Source organism: Scyliorhinus torazame, chromosome 1 (genome assembly GCF_047496885.1).
Source record: "Scyliorhinus torazame isolate Kashiwa2021f chromosome 1, sScyTor2.1, whole genome shotgun sequence".
Taxonomy (NCBI): domain Eukaryota; kingdom Metazoa; phylum Chordata; class Chondrichthyes; order Carcharhiniformes; family Scyliorhinidae; genus Scyliorhinus; species Scyliorhinus torazame.
In genome coordinates, this window is record NC_092707.1 from 421,717,665 (window position 1) to 421,740,129 (window position 22,465).

At 49.0% G+C, this 22,465-nt stretch overlaps 1 long non-coding RNA gene across 1 annotated transcript; it reads left to right on the forward strand.

The window, feature by feature from the left end:
* The first annotated feature begins 1,845 nt into the window (after positions 1 to 1,845).
* LOC140428691 (uncharacterized) lies at positions 1,846 to 20,610 on the forward strand. Its single transcript, XR_011948829.1, has 4 exons — positions 1,846 to 2,005; positions 3,626 to 3,761; positions 13,710 to 13,822; positions 20,380 to 20,610. It is a non-coding gene; the product is annotated as an uncharacterized lncRNA (long non-coding RNA).
* Positions 20,611 to 22,465: the final 1,855 nt, after the last annotated feature.

A 22,465-nucleotide genomic window follows, 5' to 3' on the forward strand; every position in this document is an offset into this window, starting at 1 on the left:
TCCAGGGCTGGGAATGAGCTGAATGCAGCCAGTGGGGAGATATCCAGGGCTGGGAATCAGCTGAATGCAGCCAGTGGGGAGATATCCAGGGCTGGGAACGAGATGAATGCAGCCAGTGGGGAGATATCCAGGGCTGGGAATGAGCTGAATGCAGCCAGTGGAGGAACAGAAAGGCCAGTCTCCCAAAGGAATGCTTCCAGTGGAGAATCCTCTCGAAATGCGAATGTGCTGAATGGAACCAGTGGAATTAAATCCAGGAATGAACAAAATGCACCCAGTGGAGAGGTTCCCAAAGACGGAAATGACCCAGAAGTGACCAATGAAGAAATATACATGAATGTGTCCAAAGAAAATGATACCAGTGGAAAGATAATTCGGAATGGGAATGAGCTGAATGCAGCCAGTGGGGAGAAATCCCGTGCTGGGAATGAGCTGAATGCAGCCAGTGGAGAGATATCCAGGGCTGGGAATGAGCTGAATGCAGCCAGTGGAGAGATATCCAGGGCTGGGAATGAGCTGAATGCTGCCAGTGGAGAGATATCCAGGGCTGGGAACGAGATGAATGCAGCCAGTGGAGAGATATCCAGGGCTGGGAACGAGCTGAATGCAGCCAGTGGGGAGATATCCAGGGCTGGGAATGAGCTGAATGCAGCCAGTGGAGGAACAGAAAGGCCAGTCTCCCAAAGGAATGCTTCCAGTGGAGAATCGTCTCGAAATGCAAATGTGCTGAATGGAACCAGTGGAATTAAATCCAGGAATGAACAAAATGCGCCCAGTGGAGAGGCTCGCAAAGACGGGAATGATCCTGAAGTAACCAATGAAGAAATATACACGAATGTGTCCAAAGAAAATGATACCAGTGGAAAGATAGCTCGGAATGGGAATGAGCTGAATGCAGCCAGTGGGGAGATATCCAGGGCTGGGAATGAGCTGAATGCAGCCAGTGGAGAGATATCCAGGGCTGGGAATGAGCTGCATGCAGCCAGTGGAGAGATATCCAGGGCTGGGAATGAGCTGAATGCAGCCAGAGGAGAGATATCCAGTGCTGGGAATGAGCTGAATGCAACCAGTGGAGAGATATCCAGGGCTGGGAATGAGCTGCATGCAGCCAGTGGAGAGATATCCAGGGCTGGGATAGAGCTGAATGCAGCCAGTGGTGAGATATCCAGTGTTGGGAAGGATCTAAATGCAGCCAGTGGAGAGATATCCAGGGCTGGGAATGAGCTGAATGCAGCCAGTGGAGAGATATCCAGGGCTGGGAATGAGCTGAATGCAGCCAGTGGAGAGATATCCCGGGCTGGGAAAGAGCTGAATGCAGACAGTGGTGAGATATCCAGTGTTGGGAAGGATCTAAATGCAGCCAGTGGAGAGATATCCAGGGCTGGGAATGAGCTGAATGCAGCCAGTGGAGAGATATCCAGGGCTTGGAACGAGATGAATACATCCAGTGGAGAGATATCTAGGGCTGGAAATGAGCTGAATGCAGCCAGTGGAGAGATATCCAGGGCTGGGAAAGAGCTGAATGCAGCCAGTGGTGAGATATCCAGTGTTGGGAAGGATCTAAATGCAGCCAGTGGAGAGATATCCAGGGCTGGAAATGAGCTGAATGCAGCCAGTGGAGAGATATCCAGGGCTGGGAATGAGCTGAATGCAGCCAGTGGAGGGTCATACAGGAATGGGAATGAGCTGAATGCAGCCGGTGTAGAGACATCCGAGAATTTAATAAATGCTGCCAGTGGAGTTACCTCTGGTGATGTGCCGAAACGGAATGAAACGAGTGGGGTAATCCCCAGGAACGGGACTGAGTTGAATCCAGTGTCTGAACAGAATGAAACCAGTGAAGACATTTCTGGGACTGAGCAGGAACTGAATCTAACCAGTGAAAATAGACGTCAGACTTTGTCTAAAGGAATTGGAACCATTGCTGACCATCCCTGGAATGGGACTGAAAGGGTTGTTACCATTGCTGAAATTTCCAGGAATATTACCCAGTTAAGCGCAGCAAGTGAGTTGATTTAAATTTGGCTTATTTTGATGTTATTAAAGGCAGGGGTGTCTTTATACAGCAAACGACTATAACCCCCAGAAATAGCTGTAAATGCCTCAAATATTGACATTAAAATGTGCGTCCGTCTTGTCCCCGAGGCATGGGATTGCCACCGTCTTTTCCAAATGGGTATATTGTGTTCCTATTGTGTTCCCAATGGCACTGGATCTACTGCCCCATTATACTCCCAATTCCATACCATATCCAAACAACCCTGGACATTGGGGCTTTGAGCTCGCACTTTCTCCTCTGGGAGTATTGTAAGATGAGCCTATTAGAGTGGCAGTAATATCTGGATAGAACCAAACACATTTTCAGCTAGCAATGAGCACAGAGTTGGTCACTGCACATTCCCCCCATCGCAATGATGTTTGCAGTAAAGTTATCTGTGCTCTTGCTGAGCATTCTGCCTGGGATTATTTTTCAGTGATCTGGTCACTATCCTTTCCACTGCCTCTCATTGCCTTTCCTCTTGTGTCTGTGCCGTTCTTCCCCGGCTTCCATCTCTCTGCTCATCCCATGTGTTCAAATCACATTTGCTACGTCCCTCTGCTTGACTGGCGCTCCATTTGGACTGGATTTAATGGGTCCCTCGTTATCCGACCACCCCATGCCTATCCTCCAGCGTGCCAACGAACCCTCGATCCCCATCCACCCTTGCCCACCTTTAGTCTGGGCCCCTATGACATTACCGGTGGGTGTAATACAGTCCGCCATCACTCCCGCTGGTGGCAGTGAATAGCTGCCAGCTTCCGATTGGTTCGCAGCTGTGCGTGGGCGGGCCTCAAGGGCAGGAGAGGACCCACAGCGCCCACTGAAGTGCCTGAAGGATGTTCCATAGAACCATGGAAGCTCTGCAATGCAGAAGGAGGCCATTCGGCCCATCGAGCCTGCACCCACCCTCCGAAAGAGCACCCTGCCTAAGCACACTCCCCACAATTTCACCTAATCTATACATCCCGAGGGATAAGTTTTCATCATGGTCAATCCACCTTTCGATTGCACATCTTTGCACATCTTTGGATTCCATTTTTGATATTCATTCAAATATGTATTCAAATATTCCATGAGTTCCCTGCTGGTTTTTCCAATCTGTGGGTGAGACCCTCATAAACCCCACACAATGCAGTCACCCCTCTCTCTCTCTCTCTCTCTGTCTCTGTGTCTTTCTCTGTCTCTCACTCTCTCTCTCGGTCTTATTTTCTTTATTTTCAACAGAAACCTCTTGCAACCGCGACCAGTCCTTTCAGTTTTTACTCAGACTGCTCTCCACCCCCATGTCCCAGCGCCTCCACCCCTCCCCCACAAGTTAAAGAGAATGCCTGTCCTCTGGGACCTTGCGGAAGTTCCCCATGGCCCTGCCCCATGGTGTTTGGAATCAGAGCAGGGCAGTTCTCTCTGCTGTCCCGGCCAATACTTATCCCTCAAACATCGTCGCAAAAACAGGTGACCTCGTCATTCCTGGTTTGTGCAAATTGGTTGTTGTGAGGCCTCATGAAAACAGTGACTGCGTTTCGTGACATCAGTTACACCTCTGCGTTGGTGATTGAATTGTATGAAATTGTTGTTATTTTTCAGAAAGCTGGTCTCTCAATCTGGTTCCCATTGTCCTGGGCTCGCTGTTAGCCTTCCTTCTGCTTCTGGCTGTTAATGTGATCGTTTTGTTTTACGTAAAGCGATGGAGATGCTTCACAAGCGCATCAACACACAGCAGGTAAATAGAATTGATTCCATTTTCAGACTGAAACTGGTCATATTTATATTGACCGTCTCTTCAATCTCTGTCCTCCCTTTTTATTTCTCAAGAGTATCGGATTTAAATGATTCCCGACCAAACTCTCTGTGTCTCTCCCAACATTAGGCTCTCTGCATTATCTCTAATTCTCTCCACTTTCCTGCTCTCCCGCCATCTTTTGCTCTGTCCCTACAATGTGACCTCTCAGACTCTCTGGCCGGGTTTCTGCGACCCGGCGGGGGGTCTGAGAATCCCGGGGGGGCGGGGGCACATGAATCGAGCCCTGCCGCCCCGACGCCGGCTGCCCCATTCTTTGGCAATGTTTTTCGGGTGCCGGCGGGTCCGTCGTCACGCCGGTCGGGGGCCGTTGACAGCGGCCCTCCCGGCGATTCTCCGGGCCCCGATGGGCCGAGTGGTCGACGGGTTTGGCCGAGTCCCACCGGCGCGGATTCCTCACCTCCCACACGGCGGGACCTGGAAGGTGAGTGTGCGGGGGCCGTCCTGGAGGGGGGGCCCCACGGTGGCCTGGCCCGCGATGGGGGCCAACCGATCGGCGGGCAGGCTGGTTCCGCCGGGGCATACTGTACTTTGCGCTGGGCCCCTGTAGAGCTCCGCCATATTGCCCAGGGGCCGGGGCAGAGAAGGGAATACGCTGGCCGTTCCGCACATGCGTGGGAATATGCTGGCCATTCCGCACATGCGTGGGAATATGCCGGCCGTTCCGCACATACGTGGGGATACGCCGGCCGTTCCGCACATGCGTGGGAATACGCCGGCCGTTCCGCACATGCGTGGGGATACGCCGGCCGTTCCGCACATGCGTGGGGATACGCCGGCCGTTCCGCACATGCGTGGGGATACGCTGGCCGTTCCGCACATGCGTGGGGATACGCCGGCCGTTCCGCACATGTGTGGGGATGCGCCGGCCGTTCCGCACATGTGTGGGGATGCGCCGGCCGTTCCGCACATGCGTGGGGATACGCCGGCCGTTCCGTGCCAGCTGGAGCTGCGGGGACAACTCCGGCGGTAATCTACCCCCTAGAAAGGTGAGAATTCCTCACTTAGGGAGCCGCTGACACCAGTTTTCACGCCAGCATGGGGACATAGTCCCATTATTAGAGAATCCCACCCACTGTCTCACAGTTTCTCTCTGTTTCTCCAATTCATACTAAATATCACATCATTTCTTAATCTTACAATCTCCTATCTCATGTCGTCTCTGTTGTTATCTCTGTTTATACCTTTCTCTATGTTATACGCTCACTTTCTAATACTAATAATAATCCTTATTGTCACAAGTAGGCTTACATTAACACTGCAATGAAGTTACTGTGAAAAGCCCCTAGTGGCCACATTCCGGCGCCTGTTCGGGTACACTGAGGGAGAATTCAGAATGTCCAATTCACCTAACAGCACGTCTTTCGGGACTTGTGGGAGGAAACCGGAGCACCCGGAGGAAACCCACGCAGACACGGGGAGAACGCGCAGACTCCACACCCAAGCCGGGAATCGAACCTGGGACCCTGGCACTGTAAAGCAACAGTGCTAACCACTGTGCTAACATGCAATATATTTCCATTTTCTCCCCTTGTGCTCATTCCAGTCTAATAACCTACCTCACTTGTGTGCTGTCCGTGAACTTCAAGTCTTTCTCTCTCACTCTCTCCCCGTCTCTTTCAGGTTCAATTATCTGCTCTCGTCTCACCTCATTCTCCTCTATTATTCACGTGCAAAGTAGCGGCTTTTAAAATCCTGCGTTGAATGAATGACTGTTCACTGAAATGGGGAATAGGGGCTTGGGAAGAGGGGGAGGCTGGAGAATTGGGGTGAGCGTGGGACCCAAAATATTCTCCATAGCTGGGATGTTGTAGTGGGGCCCATAACACAGGTGAGAGTGTGCAGGGGGCAGCGCCCTGAGATAAAAAAACGGCAAACAGATTGCATCCAATTCTGGCCACCACACTTTCCAAAAAGATGTGCTGGCTGTGTTTGAAGCGACACTTGACACGGAAGAGTCAAAAGAGGAAAAGGATAGTGACCAGAAAGAAGGCATTGTCCTATTGACAAGCAGTTTTACGCCGGTAATGAGGGTGTTGGTTGCAGAATCCTTCAACTGTGCTGTATTGGACAGTGGCTGCACATCTACTGTGTGTGGAATTGACTGGTTAAAATGTTACCTGGACTCTTTGAATGCTGAAAATCGTAACAAGGTTAAGGAATTTGAAAGTTCCACAAGTTTCAGGTTTGGGGATGATAATACTCTGAAGTCGCTGAAAAGAGTGGTGATCCCTTGCAATATTGCCGGAATGAATCATTTCATTAGCTCGGATGTTGTATCAAGTGAGCTACCTTTGCTTCTGAGCAGACCGTCGATGAAGAAAGCACCCATGAAACTGGATATGGAACAGGATAAGGCAACAGTTTTTGGAAAGACGGTGGACTTACAATTTACACAGTCGGGACACTATTGTATTCCATTACTGACAAATAATATTTCAAGTACAGTTGTTAAGGATGTGTTATGGGCAGTTGAAAATGGGACTTTCGTTGATAAAAAGCTTGTTGTATTAAAACTGCGGAGGCTGAAAAATGTATTAAAGGATGCAGGGGTAAGGGATGAAGACTGTACTAAACTGATAGAACAGGTTAGTGATTGCTGTGAAGTTTGTAGGAAGTACAGAAGGACACCAGCACGACCGATAGTAACCTATCTTTGGCCAGGGATTTTAACAACATTGTGGCCATGGACCTTAAGATCTGGGATAAGGCCATTTTTCCGAAAGTAAAACTACCAAAAGTTGGTACAAAAGTGACATACTTGCCTGAAGGGTCTAGTCAATGGAAGGATGCAACTGTTAATAGTAGAGCAGGGAAGGCCATTGGAAAGTATAAACATTGGTTGAATGTACAGCATTCAGGAGAGGGAGTGAAGACAATGGATTGGGAACACAAAGTTCAAAATGGAGGGCACAGAAACGCAGTGCCAGTTCAGATAGTACATCGGATAGTGAACAGGTCCGCAGGAAAAGGTCGAGAAAGGACATCCCACAGCAGAAGGGAAAGATCAAGCAGTAGCAGTACAGAACGAGATACCAGGCGGGAGAGGGGACGTAGTTTGTCAAGATCTCGGAACATGAGTAAGACTACGAATACTAATAGGAGTAGAAGCCCACATCACGTGAGATTTTGGTGGCTTCCAATAAATTATATGAAAAAGTTATCAAAGAAGCTAAACAGCAAGAATTGCATAGTTGGAGTGAATTTAGGGTATACACAGAAGTACCGGATAGGGGACAAAGAGCTCTATCCCACAGATGGATTTGCACGGAAAAGGTTCTTCCGGATGGAACTTATAAGGCAAAGGCCAGGCTCGTGGCAAGGGGGTTTGAAGAAAACTTAGAAGATCAGGATTTGAGGGTAGATTCACCTACAGCAGGAAAGGTTATTTTAAAGATCTTCTTGGCTCTATTAGCCACAAAGGCATGGGAATGCAAATCTATAGATATAAAAGCTGCCTTTTTGCAGGGCACGAGCTCCAGAGAGATTTTTTTCTCCGTCCTCCTAAAGAAGCAACTAACGCAGGAGGGGTACTCTAGAAGTTGAACAAATGTGTATCTGGATTAAATGATGCAGCTAGAGTCTGGTATTTTTCGGTAAGGTCAGTTTTGTTAATGTTAGGCTGTTGCCAGTTAAAAGCAGATCCTGCAATGTTTTACTGGCACTATAAAGGAAACCTTTCTGGCATCTTTATGATGCGTGTCAAATTATTTTTGTGGGGCGGGACTAGTGATTTTGAAGCTATTGTAATCTCTGGTTTGCGGAAAGAATTCAGGGGTGGAAGTCAGGCTTCAGTGCATTTAAATATATTGGACAGGAAATCGGACAGACTAAGTTAGGGGCAACTTTAATCAGCAATCTTATTTGGAAAGCATCAGCCCAATAGCAATTAATCGTGGCCGGGTTTCACAAAAAGACGTAATGGTCTCAAAGATGGAAAAAGAGCAACTGCAAAGTTTAATTGGGCAACTGAACTGGCTAGGTAGACAGACTAGACCGGACGTGAGTTTTGATGTCTTAGAGTTGAGTACAAAGTGAATGATCCCAAAGTGGAAGACATAATAAGAGCAAATGAAGCGTTTGGCTAAACTAAAAATGCAGGAGTGTGTTTTGAGGTTCCCGGTTTTAGGTGAACTTAGGCACTTGAAACTCATAGTTTGTAGTGATGCGTCCTATGCAAATCAAGCACAGGAGGTTTTATAATTTTCCTCTTGGGGAACAATGGTAAATGTTGCCCTCTTGTGTCGGAAACCAAGAAAATAAGGAAAGTGGTCAAAAGCACTTTGGCTGCTGAGACGTTAAGCTTTGTAGAGGCGGTGGATGTGGCCTTTTATATATCTCAGATATTGACAGAAATTTAACTTTTGGATATTGTTAATGAAGGGCGCTTGTTTCTGTGAGTTGGTTTTTTTTCTTCCAGAAAAAAAAAGAAGGGGGCGTTTCTTGAAATTTTGTTTTCACCTAATTATTTTTTTTCTCCAAGGAAGGGGAGACTGTTAAGTAATGGGTTAAGAGTTAAGTAATGCATTAAGAGGCATTGCAATTAGTTGTCTCATTTATGTTAAGTATCCAATGATTGACACTGATATGTAAAGGGGCTCCAGGTGGCCCCTGTGTCAGGTGGTGCGTTGTTAGAGTTTTGTGCAGAGGCTGTGGAAGTGAAATAAATGGTGTTTGGTGAAAAGGAACAGGACTTTTGACGCTTCATACAATGGTAACTAAAACGTCTAACACAAAGAACCCCAAAACCGTGACACATCCATAGATGAGGACGTGTTTGAGGAAATCTCCCAACTCCCCAATCTAAGATGATCTTGGACTCACATCAAGCGTGGCGAAATCAGAGCCGCCATTCAACACACGAAGAATGGAAAAGCCAGAGGAGTGGACGGGGTCCCAGTGGAGATGCTCTAACTTGGAGGAGAGATCATTCGCCATCTCCGTCAACTGTTACTGAAAATCTGGGACAGAGAAGAAATTCCTGCTGACCTCTGGGATGTCACAATCTTCAAGAAAGGAGACAAAGCGGACTGTGGGGACTACTGAGTTATCTCTTTCCTCTCCATCACCATGAAGGTCATCACCTGAATCCCAGCCTTCTCCTCGTCTCCAAAGACATCTTTCCGGAAATCCAGTGGCTTCCAAACAAACCGGGAACAACGGGTATGATTTTCACTGCTCTGCAACTTCGAGACAATTCCAGGAGCAGCAACAACCATTCTGCATGGCCTTCAGCAACCTGACCAAGGATTTTGTCTCACTCAATCGGAAAGGAAAATCATGTCTTACTATCATAGAGTCATTGCGGTCCACAGCACAGAAAAGGCCATTCAGCCCATCACGTTAGCACCAGTCAAAAACAACCACCTAGGCAGCACAGTGGCACAGTGGGTAGCACTGCGGCCTCACGGCGCCGAGGTCCCAGGTTCGATCCCGGCTCTGGGTCACTGTCCGTGTGGAGTTTACACATTCTCCCCGTGTCTGCATGGGTCTCACCCCCACAACCCAAAGATGTGCAGGCTAGGTGGATTGGCCACGCAAAATTGCCTCTTATTGGAGAAATGAATTGGGTACTCTAAATTTCTAAAAATAGAAACAACCACCTGACTATTCTAATCCCATTTCCCAGCACTTGGTCCATAGCCGTGTCTGCCCTGGGCAAGCGCACATCTAAATACTTCTTCAATGTGCTGAGGGTCTCTGCCTCCACCCCCCTTTCAGGCAGCGAGTTCCAGACTCCCACCTCCCCCTGGGTAAAAAGGATTTTCCTCACATCCCCTCTGACCCTCCTGCCCCTCACCTTAAATCTCTGCCCCCTGGTCATTGACCCCTCCACCAAGGGGAAAAGTTTCTTCCTGTCTACTCTATGCCCCTCATAATTTTATCCATCTCAGTCATGTCCCCCTCGGTCTCCTCTGCTCCAAAGAAAACACCCCCAGTCTATCCAATCTCTGTTCATAACGAACACTCTCCAGCCCGGGCAGCATCCGGGTAAATCTCCTCTGCATCCTTTCCAGAGCTATCACATCCCTCCTGTAATGTGGATTCCAGAACTGTCCACAATACTCTAGCTGTGGCCCAACCAACATTTTAGGCATCACCTCCTTGCTCTTAAACTCTATGCCTTGGCTAATAAAGACAAGTATACCATACGCCTTCCTAACCACTGTATCCACTTTATCTTGAGTGCATTCTTTGATGAAGAAATAGAGAGGGTCAATGACGGTGATGTAGTCGATGTTGTATATTTAGGACTTCCAAAAGGCATTGGATAAAGTAGTAGGAGAACAGTGTGTTACACGTTATCAAATGGACAGGGTAAATGGGCTATGTAATTGGCTAATGGAAATACAAGCTGATTGGTACTTATTATATACTGTTTTGAAGCTGTTTCAAAAGTAGAATAAAGTCGGGGTGCATACTTACAAATGTTTGAAGGTTGTCGGGCAAATTGATAAGACGGTTAAAAAAGCATAGGTGGTATTTCGCTTTGAAAATAGGGTGTTGACTGCAAAGTAAGAAAGCGATGAAGCACATCCACAATCCATTGAGTGGACCTTCAAGTGGAGAATCGTGTACCTCCTTTCGGAGGGTGGCTGCAGACCCGATGGGCCAAATGGTCTCGCTCTGTTCTGCAGGGATTCTCCGATTGGGCACAATTCAGGTGGGATATCGAAGCCTTGGGGAAGAGATTTGTCACAATGGCCCGAGAGAACCTTGGTGGCGTGGAGATTGCAATTGTTCTACAGAAAGCAGAGAAGGTTAAAAGGAAGTCAAATTGCAGTGTTTATAATAATGAACAAGTGGAAGAAACCATATCCTCCGGCCATAGCAATTAAGGATGGATAATAATTGCAGACCCTCCCAGTGATGTGCACAGGCCAGGGACAGACAACTAATGCGTTGGTAACGAGAGTTGACAGATTTAAAATGACTGACTGTGGGATTTGTGAAATCAGATTCCAGAGGATCTTTCGAAATGTAATGAGACCGTACTTGCGGAATGATCATTTTCCGGGTTATAGGGGAAGAGCAGCGAGTGGGACTAAATTAGCCAATCCGGAGAGATCACCTCCAAACCAACTTGGACTTCACACCAAAGGCCAAGCTGATAGGGTGAGAGAGGCAACAACATTTGTAAACATCACATGATCAGCTATCATGTGATCCAACATGACGCTGTCAGAATATCAGGGTTGATATCAGGTTATAGATGGGGCTGGTGTTTCCAAGGAGCCCCAAGATAAGGCAGGACCTCTGTAGGTTCCGAATTCACCTTTAGACCCAGTATCCATGATCAGAGTGGAAAATGGGCAGAGCAAGGGACAAAAAGAACAGTGGGGCAAGTCTGGATCAGTGCAGGCAGCATGGGAGCACAGGGGTTAGCACTTCTGCCTCACAGTGCCAGGGCGGCACAGTGGCACAGGGGTTAGCACTGCTGCCTCACAGCACCAGGGACCCCGGGTACGATTCCGACCTTGGGTCACTGTCTGTGCGGAGTCTGCACGTCCTCCCCGTGTGGACGTGGGTTTCCTCCGGGTGCTCCGGTTTCCCCCACAGTCCAAAGATGTGCAGGTTAGGCCAAGGGACTATTGAGATAGGGTGGGTGAGTGGGCCTAGGTAGGTCCCTTCCAGAGGTTGGTGCAGATTCAATGGGCCGAATCCTTCTGTACTGTGGGTATTCTGATTTCAGTAGCTCAGCACCCAGCCCCCTCCCAAAACCGATGCAGTGCAATCCAGTTATCCTTCACCGACTTTACCCACTGGGTGGCGTTTACTCGCCCGCAGAGAGTTCCTGCCGGTGGGGCAGGAAAACCATATAAAACACCCGCGACGTCGGTGGGACTGGAGGATCCCACCAGACACCAATGGGGAGCTGCTGATACTGCCATAAAACAGGCCAGGCTGGAGGGGGTAGTGGGTGAATGGAACTCGTTGCCGGAGATTGTGGTGGAAACAGATACGATAAGCGACCGTTAAAAGGCATCTTGACAAATACATGAATATGGGAATATGAATATGAGGGATATGGACCCCGGACGTGCAGAAGGTATTAGTTCAGACAGGCATCACGATCGGGCACGGGCTTGGAGGGACAAAGGGCCTGTTCCTGTGCTGTACTGTTCTTTGTAAAATGTACTCGCATTGTTGCGTGTCGAGCACGGTGCAGTGATTCCCTGAGTCTGAGGAATTGATCATGGAAATGCTGGCAGTGTTGGTGGGTATTTTGTGACTTTTCAACTGCAGCAGGATTTAGGAAACGTCCCACAGATACGTGAATATTGAGATGTTATCAGAGGGAGGGTCTTAAAGCAATCACCATCACGGGGAAAAGGTGCTGGGAAAACTATTGGACCTAAAGTCTCCAGGATCAGATGGCCCATATATTTTGGGTTTTAAAGAAGTTTTAAAAGAAGTGACTGCAGAGATGGTGGATACATTGGTTATAATCTTCCAAAATTCCTTCAATTCTGGAAGGATCCCAGTGGATTGGAAAATCTCTGATGTGACATCGAGAAACGAGAAAGGGAGGAAGAAGAAAAATATAGAAGGTTAATTTAATAGCTGCTTTCGGAAAATTGATGGAATCCATTATTAAGAAGGTTATTTCAGGCTATTTAAAACAATGATGGGTACAGACAATATTAACATAGATTTCTGAAAGAGAAACCCTGTTTAATAATTTATGAAGAGTGTTTGAGGTGTCAACGTTCGAGGTTCGCAAAGGGGAACCTGTGGCCGTGGGTGTGAATTCTCCGGACGTTCTCTGGCAGTAGGAATCTCTGATCCCACCAAACGTGGGTTTCCCAGCAGCGTGGGGTGGCTTCAATGGGAATTTCCATCGATAGCAATGGAAACATTGGACGGGATTCTCTGAAAATGCGGCTAAGCGTTGACGCCGGCGTAAACGCCGCTTGGCCCAGCGATTCTGTGGCCCACAGGGGGCTAGCACGGCGTCGGAGTGCTCCACGCAGCTGCACCTCCGGCTGCGTGTCCACGCCGTTTCCACGCCGTCCCCGCGCGGCATGGCCGACCCACACAGCAGGCCGGCACTGAAGAAGGTCGCCCCCCCCCCCCCCCCAGATCGCGCGCATCCACCGATCGGTGGCCCCCGATCGCCCCCGGTCCTTGTGGAGGCCCCTCCGGAGACTGATCCCCCCCGCCCCCCCCCCCCCCCCCCACCAGGACAGCCCCCGCAGCCTCGACGCCAAGTTCCCACCGGGTGGAACCAAACGTGAAGCACGGCAGCAGGAACTCAGCCAGTTGACCGCGGAGATTCGCCGTGGGGCCTCTTTCAACGGCCCCCGACCAGCGCCACGTCGACCACGCACGCGCGACTGTCGTCGATAAACAGAACTTCCCCCAGTTAAACATCAGAAAGGTTGAATCTATTGCTCACAGTCTCTGCATTATTCTGCACTGGCAGCTTCATGATGTTATTCTAATTTCAGTTAAATCACAAACATGGATTGTTCAATCAATAACGTGACTAACCGTGCTGTAAGTTCAATGATACAACAACCATGTTCTGTTTGTTCAATGACTAAACTAGCTATTAAACCAGCTACACTTGTAGTTTAATTCAGGGCAAGGAGGGTGTTAAGATATTCAGAGGGACAGGGACACAACGAGATTATTTATTGACTAATTTTTATCAATCTTTACAAATGAAGAAGAATCAGACAAAATATGAGAAGCGGAGGTTGTGGAGGTAATGGATGGGGTGAAAATTGAGAGGGTAAACATGCTGCAAAGGTTACACATAGAGTGGTAAGTCACCTGGGTCAGATAGCTTTTATACTTGGTTGTTAAAGGGAGTGGGAGTGGAGACAGGAAGAGGGCTTGATATAATCTTCCAAACTTCCCTAGATACGATGGAGAGATTCCGGAGGATTGGAGACTGGCAAATGTGACAGCCTTATTGAAGGAAGGATGTAAAGGACAATCCGGGACCGACAGGCCGTTCAGTTAAACATCATTGGGTAAGGTTTCTAAAACAATCATCAAGAAAAAAAAAATCAACAGACACTTGGAAAGAGGCTTGAGTTAATTAAGGGGAATGAACACAGATTGTAAAAAAAAATTGTACTTGACTATTCTAACTGAATATTTTGATTAAGTAACAGAGAAGGTTGATAAAGGGAATGTGGTGGATGCTGCCTATATGGATTTGAAGAAAGATTTGACAAAGTGCCACAGAGAAGGCTGGACAACATGACACAGGTTGTAGGCCTTGGGAAGGAGATGTGGGAGGAATGTGAGGAAGAATGTTTTATTCAGCGAGCGGTAATGTCCCCTTCCCTTCTGAGCAACAGGGACAGACTCCGTGCCAGAGGCCCGTACCCCATGGCTTACCCCTGGTAAGTCCCCCCCCCACAAGTATCCAAAGCGGTATACTTGTTCCTCAGGGGAACGACCGCAGGGGATCCCTGCACTGACTGCTTCTTCCCAGTCCCTTACAGTTACCCATCTATCTCCAATCTATGGTGTAACTAATTCCCTGAAGCTGCTATCTATGACCCCCTCTGCCTCCCGAATGATCCGAAGTTCTTCCAACTCCAGCTCCAGTTCCCTAACTCGGTCTTGGAGGAGCTGGAGATGGCTGCACTTCCTGCAGGTAAAATCAGCAGGGACACTAACGGCATCCCTCACCTCAAACATCCTGCAGGAGGAACATTGCACTCCCTTCCCTGCCATTCCTCTAACTTTCAACCAAGATCTGGCTAATAAATAAATTTTTTAAAATATATATATATATATATAATATGGCACTTACCTCACACCAATGGGTTTTATTATTAGGTTAGAGGAGGAGGGTGGGTGGGAGACACTACACGTGTAGTGTCTCGGGTTTCCTCTCCACCAGAATTTATTGGTTGGGGGGGGGGGGGGGGGGGGACCTTCCCAGAAGTCCGCGGGTCAAACCTCCGGTTCGAACGTCCGGTTCCCGCCTTAAAAAAACCAGTGGTTATATCATTTCTCACTACATCACTGATCTCTTTCTTCACCAGCACGTCTACACCACCTCCTTCTCCTTTCAGTCTATCTTTCTGAAAAGTTCAACTCCCAAACCTGGTCTCCTTGTAACCATGAACCCCTCACAGGTCCAGCTGTCTCTGCTTCTCTCTCTTTCACCTAACTCCCTGTTTCACCAAACTCCTGCCGCACTGTGACGCAACAAGACAGCAATGAGTGCAAAAGGAAATAAACTTGCCGGATGATAGAGATCGAGCTGAGGAGTGGAACTGACTGGATTGCTGTGCGGGGAAGTGACATGAACTCCAAGGCTTCCTGTTGTGTTGTAAATGACGATGTGACCCAGTGAGGGGCCAACACAGACTGAGACAGAGTGGAGCGAGAATAGCTGCTGAGAAAATTCCCAGCTCTGCCTCTGGCTTTTTAACTCTGGATCGCAGGTTATTTGAGGCAGGGGGCAGGGCAAAGTAATGGGGCCAACGCGTCACATTATCAGCCCGGGTAATCCTTCCCATTATCAGTTTATAGAGTCATCCAGCACTTAAGAGGCTCATCAATCCATCAAGTTTGCACTGAGAAAACTAGACTAAATCTACATTAATCCCACTTCCCAGCACTGGGCCCATAGCCCTGAATATTGTGACATTTCAAGTACTCCTCCAGGTGCTTTTTAAAGATTGTGAGGCAATCGCCTCTCCCACCCTCCCAGGCAGTGCGTTCCAGACCCTCACCACCCTCCCAGACAGTGCGTTCCAGACCCTCACCACCCTCCCAGGCAGCACGTTCCAGACCCTCACCACCCTCCCAGGCAGCGCGTCCGAGACCCTCACCACCCTCCCAGGCAGTGCGTTCCAGACCCTCACCACCCTCCCAGGCAGTGTGTTCCAGACTCTCATCACCCTCCCAGGCAGTGCGTTCCAGACCCTCACCACCCTCCCAGGCAGCGCGTTCCAGACCCTCACCACCCTCCCAGGCAGCGCGTTCCAGACCCTCACCACCCTCCCAGACAGTGCGTTCCAGACCCTCACCACCCTCCCAGGCAGCACGTTCCAGACCCTCACCACCCTCCCAGGCAGCGCGTCCCAGACCCTCACCACCCTCCCAGGCAGCGCGTTCCAGACCCTCACCACCCTCCCAGGCAGTGTGTTCCAGACTCTCATCACCCTCCCAGGCAGCGCGTTCCAGACCCTCACCACCCTCCCAGGCAGTGTGTTCCAGACCCTCACCACCCTCCCTGGCAGCGCGTTCCAGACCCTCACCGCCCTCCCAGGCAGCGCGTTCCAGACCCTCACCACCCTCCCAGGCAGTGCGTTCCAGACCCTCACCACCCTCCCAGGCAGCGCGTCCCAGACCCTCACCACCCTCCCAGGCAGCGCGTTCCAGACCGTCACCACCCTCCCAGGCAGCGCGTTCCAGACCCTCAGCACCCTCCCAGGCAGCGCGTTCCAGACCCTCACCACCCTCCCAGGCAGCGGGTTCCAGACCCTCACCACCCTCCCAGGCAGTGCGTTCCAGACCCTCACCACCCTCCCAGGCAGTGCGTTCCAGACCCTCACCACCCTCCCAGGCAGCGCGTCCCAGACCCTCACCACCCTCCCAGGCAGCGCGTTCCAGACCGTCACCACCCTCCCAGGCAGCGCGTTCCAGACCCTCAGCACCCTCTGGGTAAAAGGTATTTCCTCCAATCCCCCCTAAACCTCCCACCCCTCACCTTGAACTTGTATCTCCTTGTAACTGACCCTTCAGACGCTCCCTATCCCCCCTGTCCATGCCCCTCAGAATCCTGTCCACCTCGACCAGGTCACCCTCAGTCTTCTCTGCTCCAGAGAAAACAACCCAATCCTATCCAACCTCTCTCCATAACTGAAACGTTCTACCCCAGGCAACATCCTGGTGAATCCCCTCTGCACCCCCTCCAGTACAATCACATCCTTCCTGTAATGTGGTGACCAGAACTTGAAACTTGGAAGTGACATTAACATAATCCTGCGAGGGGGAGGAGGGCAATTCCATTTGGACAACAAAAAAACTGTTGCCAACGTGGCCGGATTTTCCGGCATTTTCTGTTGCGATCGCAACCAATTTCTATCCGTTTCCTGTCGAATACTTTTCCACACCGTTAACTTCCATCACTGGGCGTCGCTCCCGGTTGTGTTTACTGTGCCTTTCATTCCTGATATTGGAGCCATTTTCCGTCCCAGGCGCATGTCGAGCAACAGGACTCATTGCACCTGCTCAATAACAGGAATGTCTCTCTTGTCCCCGAGTCACGTGGACGCGCTGAGTGCCTGGGTTTCACCCACACCACCTCAGCACGTTCCAAATCACTTTAGTCAATGAAGTATTTCTGAGCACGGCCAGTCCTGTTGTGTAAGGAACCATGGCAACTAATTTGAGTGAAACACAATTCCCCATGAACAGCGAGAGTCTAAGAGATGGGTTTAGCCAGGCAGGAACTGTGTCTGGGTCAGACGCTGATCATAGGTCAGTGTAAATTGGGAGTAACTCAATTGCGAACCTCAACAATAAGGAATATTTTAAGCTGTGGAAGCATTTAAAGCTCAAAACAACAGCATCCTACCACTGGAACATATCACAAAAGCACCTCAAGGAGCTTCACAGGAGCACAATCAGCAGGGGTAGCACGGTGGCACAGTGGTCAGCACTGTTGCTTCACAGCTCCAGGGTCCCAGGTTCGATTCCCGGCTGGGTCACTGTCTGTGCGGAGTCTGCACGTTCTCCCCGTGTCTGCGTGGGTTTCCCCCGGGTGCTCCGGTTTCCTCCCACAAGTCCTGAAAGATGTGCTGTTAGGTGAATTGGACATTCTGAATTCTCCCTCTGTGTACCCGGACAGGCGCCGGAATGTGGCGACTAGGGGCTTTTCACAGTTACTTCATTGCAGTGTTAATGTAAGCCTACTTGTGACACTAATAAAGATTATTGTTATTATTAGGTGGATTGACCACGCTAAATTGACCCATCAGTGTCCAGGGATGCGCAGATTACAGGGATAGGGACTGGGCCTAGGTAGGGAGCTCTTTTAGAGAGTTGGTGCAGATTTGATGGGCTGAATGGCCTCCTTCTGCGCTGTGGGATGATAATTGACACAAGACCAAGTCGGTTTAGCTCAGTTGGCTGGACAGCTGGTTCATGATGTAGAGCGAGGCCAGCACACAGGTTCAATTCCCGTACCGTCTGAGGTGATTCACGGAGACCCCCCCTTCTAAACCTTGCCCCTCGCCTGAGGTGTGGTGACCCTCGGGTTAAATCACCACCAGTCAGCTCCCCCCCTCAAAGGGGAAAGCAACCTATGGTCATCTGGGACTGTGGTGACTTTACCTGATTTTCTCTAATTGTGTTCTGACCACTGAGATCGCTCAAAATTGCTTTCTCATTTTTTAAGTTAGTACCTGAAAATTCTAATCTCCAAATTAAGAATTTAAAGAAAGTTAAACATTGCTATAATACAAATTTCATAATTCTGTGATCACATTTCCGACAAAAACCTGGACATAAGAACTGTTCTAAATGTTCAGCTTCTAAACCTGAGACTGTGGCCCCTGTGTTTTAGGATTCCCCCAGCAGCAGATACAATCTCTCGTGTCTGTCTTATCGAGCTCCGACAGAATTTTATACGTTTCGATCAGATCACCTCTCATTCTTTCAATCTCCAGAGAAAATAGGTCCATTTGTTCAACCTCTGGTCAGAGGACAATCCCCTCACCCCAGGGACCAATCGACTGAACCTTCACCCCACCATCTCCAATACAAATATATCTTCTCAGTGTGGAGACCAAAACCGCACTCTGTTCCAGAGGTGGTCTCCCCAACACCCCGTACAATTCTAGCAAGACCTCTTTATTTTCCAATCCCCTCCAATCTCCCTGCAACAAAGGCCATTGGTCTGATTGCTGGCAGTGCCTGCTTGTTCACTTCTGTGTTAGAGAATCAGACAACCCTTACAGTGCAGAAGGAGGCCATTCGGCCCATCAAGTCTGCGTCGGTCCTTGGAAAGAGCACCCCACCCAAGCCCACACCTCCACCCTATCCTCGTAACCCCACCTAACCTTATATTTGAACACTAAGGGCAATTGATCATGGCCAATCCACCTAACCTGCACGTCTTTGGACTGTGGGAGGAAACCGGAGCACCCGGAGGAAACCCACGCAGACACGGGGAGAATGTGCAGACTCCGCACAGACAGTCACCCGAGGTCGGATATTGCTATCGAGAGTGGTGATTTGGACCTATATTTATTGTTTGCTATACCCCAATGTCAATTAATCAGCTGTAACAATGGGATATTTTTCTCCAGCTTTGAACATTTATAGATCTAGATTTTCTTCAAATAACTTTGAAAAATAGGACAAATTTCACAATATACGTGGACATCAATTTTTATTGCACACTTTTATAGAATAGGCTGCACTGTGTGAATGTGAGAAAAATAATTGACAGGATCCTAGTTAGACACCTATTGTAGATTTTGGTTCTGTTTTCCAAACTTTAGAAAGGGCATTCGGCTGATTATAGAGGGATAGAATCAGAGGGAGAGGGAAAGGGAAAGGCCCAGGAAAAAATCTAAAGCTGAGAGAAGGACATATGAGAGATTAATAAAGAGTGGTTCAGAGAGAAGGGTTGGGATAGAACAAAGAACAATACAGCACAGGAACAGGCCCTTCGGCCCTCCAAGCCCGTACCGGTCATGACACCAACCTTGGCCAAATCCCTCAGCACTTCCTTGTGCCGTGTCCCTCTATCCCCGTCCCATCCATGTGTTTGTCAAGATGCCTTTTGAACGCCGTTAATGTATCTGTTTCCACAGCCTCCCCTGGCAACGCGTTCCAGGCACTCACCACCCTCTGTGTAAAAAACCTGCCTCGCACATCTCCTCTAAACCTTGCCCCATGGACGTTAATCCTATGCCCCCTGGTGACTGACCCCTCCACCCTGGGAAAGAGTGCCTGCCCATCCACTCTATCCATGCCCCTCATAATCTTGTAGGCCTCTATCAGGTCACCCCTCAACCTCCGTCTTTCTAATGAAAACAGTCCGAGTCTATTCAGCCTCTCCAGAGCTAACACCCTCCATACCAGGCAACATCCTGGTAAACCTCCTCTGCACCCTCTCCAAAGCCTCCACATCCTTCTGGTAGTGTGGCGACCAGAATTGTGCGCAATATTCCAATGTAGAGCGAGAGGAAGATGTTGAGAAAGAGGGAAAAGGGGGACTTTGACAGAAGTGCGGGAAGGTTTGCGGAGGGGGGGGGGGGGGGCTAGAATTTAAAGAGGAGCGGACATGAGAAAAGAAAGAATTAGCTTGTCTACAGAGAATGAGTAAATTGCTGACACCCAGTGTAGCTCTCTGAAGGTGAAGTTCAAGCAACTTGCGGGCAACATTCAGCACACACACTGACCAGACAGGAGTGACCATTCCTGCATGAACAACCCTGCACCGATAGTCTCGCATGTGTCTGGGCAGACCTGACACATGTTTGAACAGTTATGACGTGTCAATTACGAAGGACTTGCTGAAAAATAATCCCCTCTCTTGTTTTCACAGATCTGCATCGATCCAGATTTTTTAAAAGGCCTTGTAATTTGGACTAATCCTCAGAGACCAAGATAATCCAAACTGCTACATCCGAAGGTGAATGAGAGGAGAGTACACGGCAACAATAACTGAGAGCGACATGATGTATTTAGTGATTAAATATTTCTGGACACTCCCAGGCCCTGGTTCTGTGTTGATACGATATCCTGTTGTGTATAAACACTCCTGATTCACCAATGATATTGTCTTATTTGTTTCCATTCTGAGCTCTCTCTAATAATTCTCAACAATGTCCAGTCAAACTCTGAGCTGCTCAGCATCAAAGATGCGCCGGGTACCAATCCCCTCGAACACCCACCCGTGTAAATGCCTGGATGTTGGAACGTCTGATGGGTGATTACCCCACACTGGGGACCATCCAAAACTCTCATTGAAATCACAAACTCGGGACGATTCTGAGTGTCTTGTAGTAATACGTACTCAGAAAATGTTAAAAGAAATAAAACTGGGTCACTGTGGTACTGATCTCAACCGGAGGTCCCCAGCATCACGGACGTCAGTCTTCAGCCAATACGATTCACTCCACGTGATGTCCAGAAGGCGCTGGATACTGCAAAGGCTGTGGGCCCTGACAATATCCTGGCAATAGTACTGAAGACTTGTGCTCCCAGAACATCCCGCACCCCTAGCCAAGCTGTTCCAGTGCAGCTACAACACTGACATCTACCCGGCAATGTGGGAAATTGCCCAGGTGTGTCCTGTACACAAGAAACAGGACAAATCCAACCCAGCCAATTACCCCCCCATCCGTCTACTCTCCATCATCAGCAAAGTGATGGAAGGAGTCAGCAACAGTGCTGTCACGCGGCACTTACTCAGCAGTAAAGGGAGGCGGAGGGTTAGTGGTATTGTCACTGGACTAGTAAACCAGAGACCCAGGGGAATGCTCTGGGGACCCCACTGCACATGGTGAAATTTGAATTCAATAAAAATCAGGAATTAAGTCTGATGATGACAATGAAACCATTAAAACCATCAAACTTTAGCAAAGCCTTTGACAAGGTACCGCATGGTAGGTTGTTGCAGAAGGTTAAAGCTCACGGGATCCAGGGTGAGGTTGCCAATTGGATTCAAAATTGGCTGGACGACAGAAGGCAGAGGGTGGTTGTAGAGGGTTGTTTTTCAAACTGGAGGCCTGTGACCAGTGGTGTGCCTCAGGGATCGGTGCTGGGTCCACTGTTATTTGTGATTTATATTAATGATTTGGATGAGAATTTAGGAGGCATGGTTAGTAAGTTTGCAGATGACACCAAGATTGGTGGCACAGTGGATAGTGAAGAAGGTTATCTAGGATTGCAACGGGATCTTGATCAATTAGGCCAGTGGGCCGACGAATGGCAGATGGAGTTTAATTTAGATAAATGTGAGATGATGCATTTTGGCAGATCGAATCAGGCCAGGACCTACTCAGTTAATGGTATGGCGTTGGGGAGAGTTATAGAACAAAGAGATCTAGGAGTACAGGTTCATAGCTCCTTGAAGGTGGAGTCGCAGGTGGACAGGGTGGTGAAGAAGGCATTCGGCATGCTTGGTTTCATTGGTCAGAACATTGAATATAGGAGTTGGGACGTCTTGTTGAAGTTGTACAAGACATTGGTACGGCCACACTTGGAATACTGTGTGCAGTTCTGGTCACCCTATTATAGAAAGGATATTATTAAACTAGAAAGAGTGCAGAAAAGATTTACTAGGATGTTGCCGGGACTTGATGGTTTGAGTTATAAGGAGAGGCTGGATAGACTGGGACTTTTTTCCCTGGAGCGTAGGAGGCTTAGGGGTGATCTTATAGAGGTCTATAAAATAATGAGGGGCATAGATAAGGTAGATAGTCAACATCTTTTCCCAAAGGTAGGGGAGTCTAAAACTAGAGGGCATAGGTTTAAGGTGAGAGGGGAGAGATTCAGAAGGGCCCAGAGGGGCAATTTCTTCACTCAGAGGGTAGTGAGTGTCTGGAATGGGCTGCCAGAGGTAGTAGTAGAAGCGGGTACAATTGTGTCTTTCAAAAAGCATTTAGATGGTTACATGGGTAAGATGG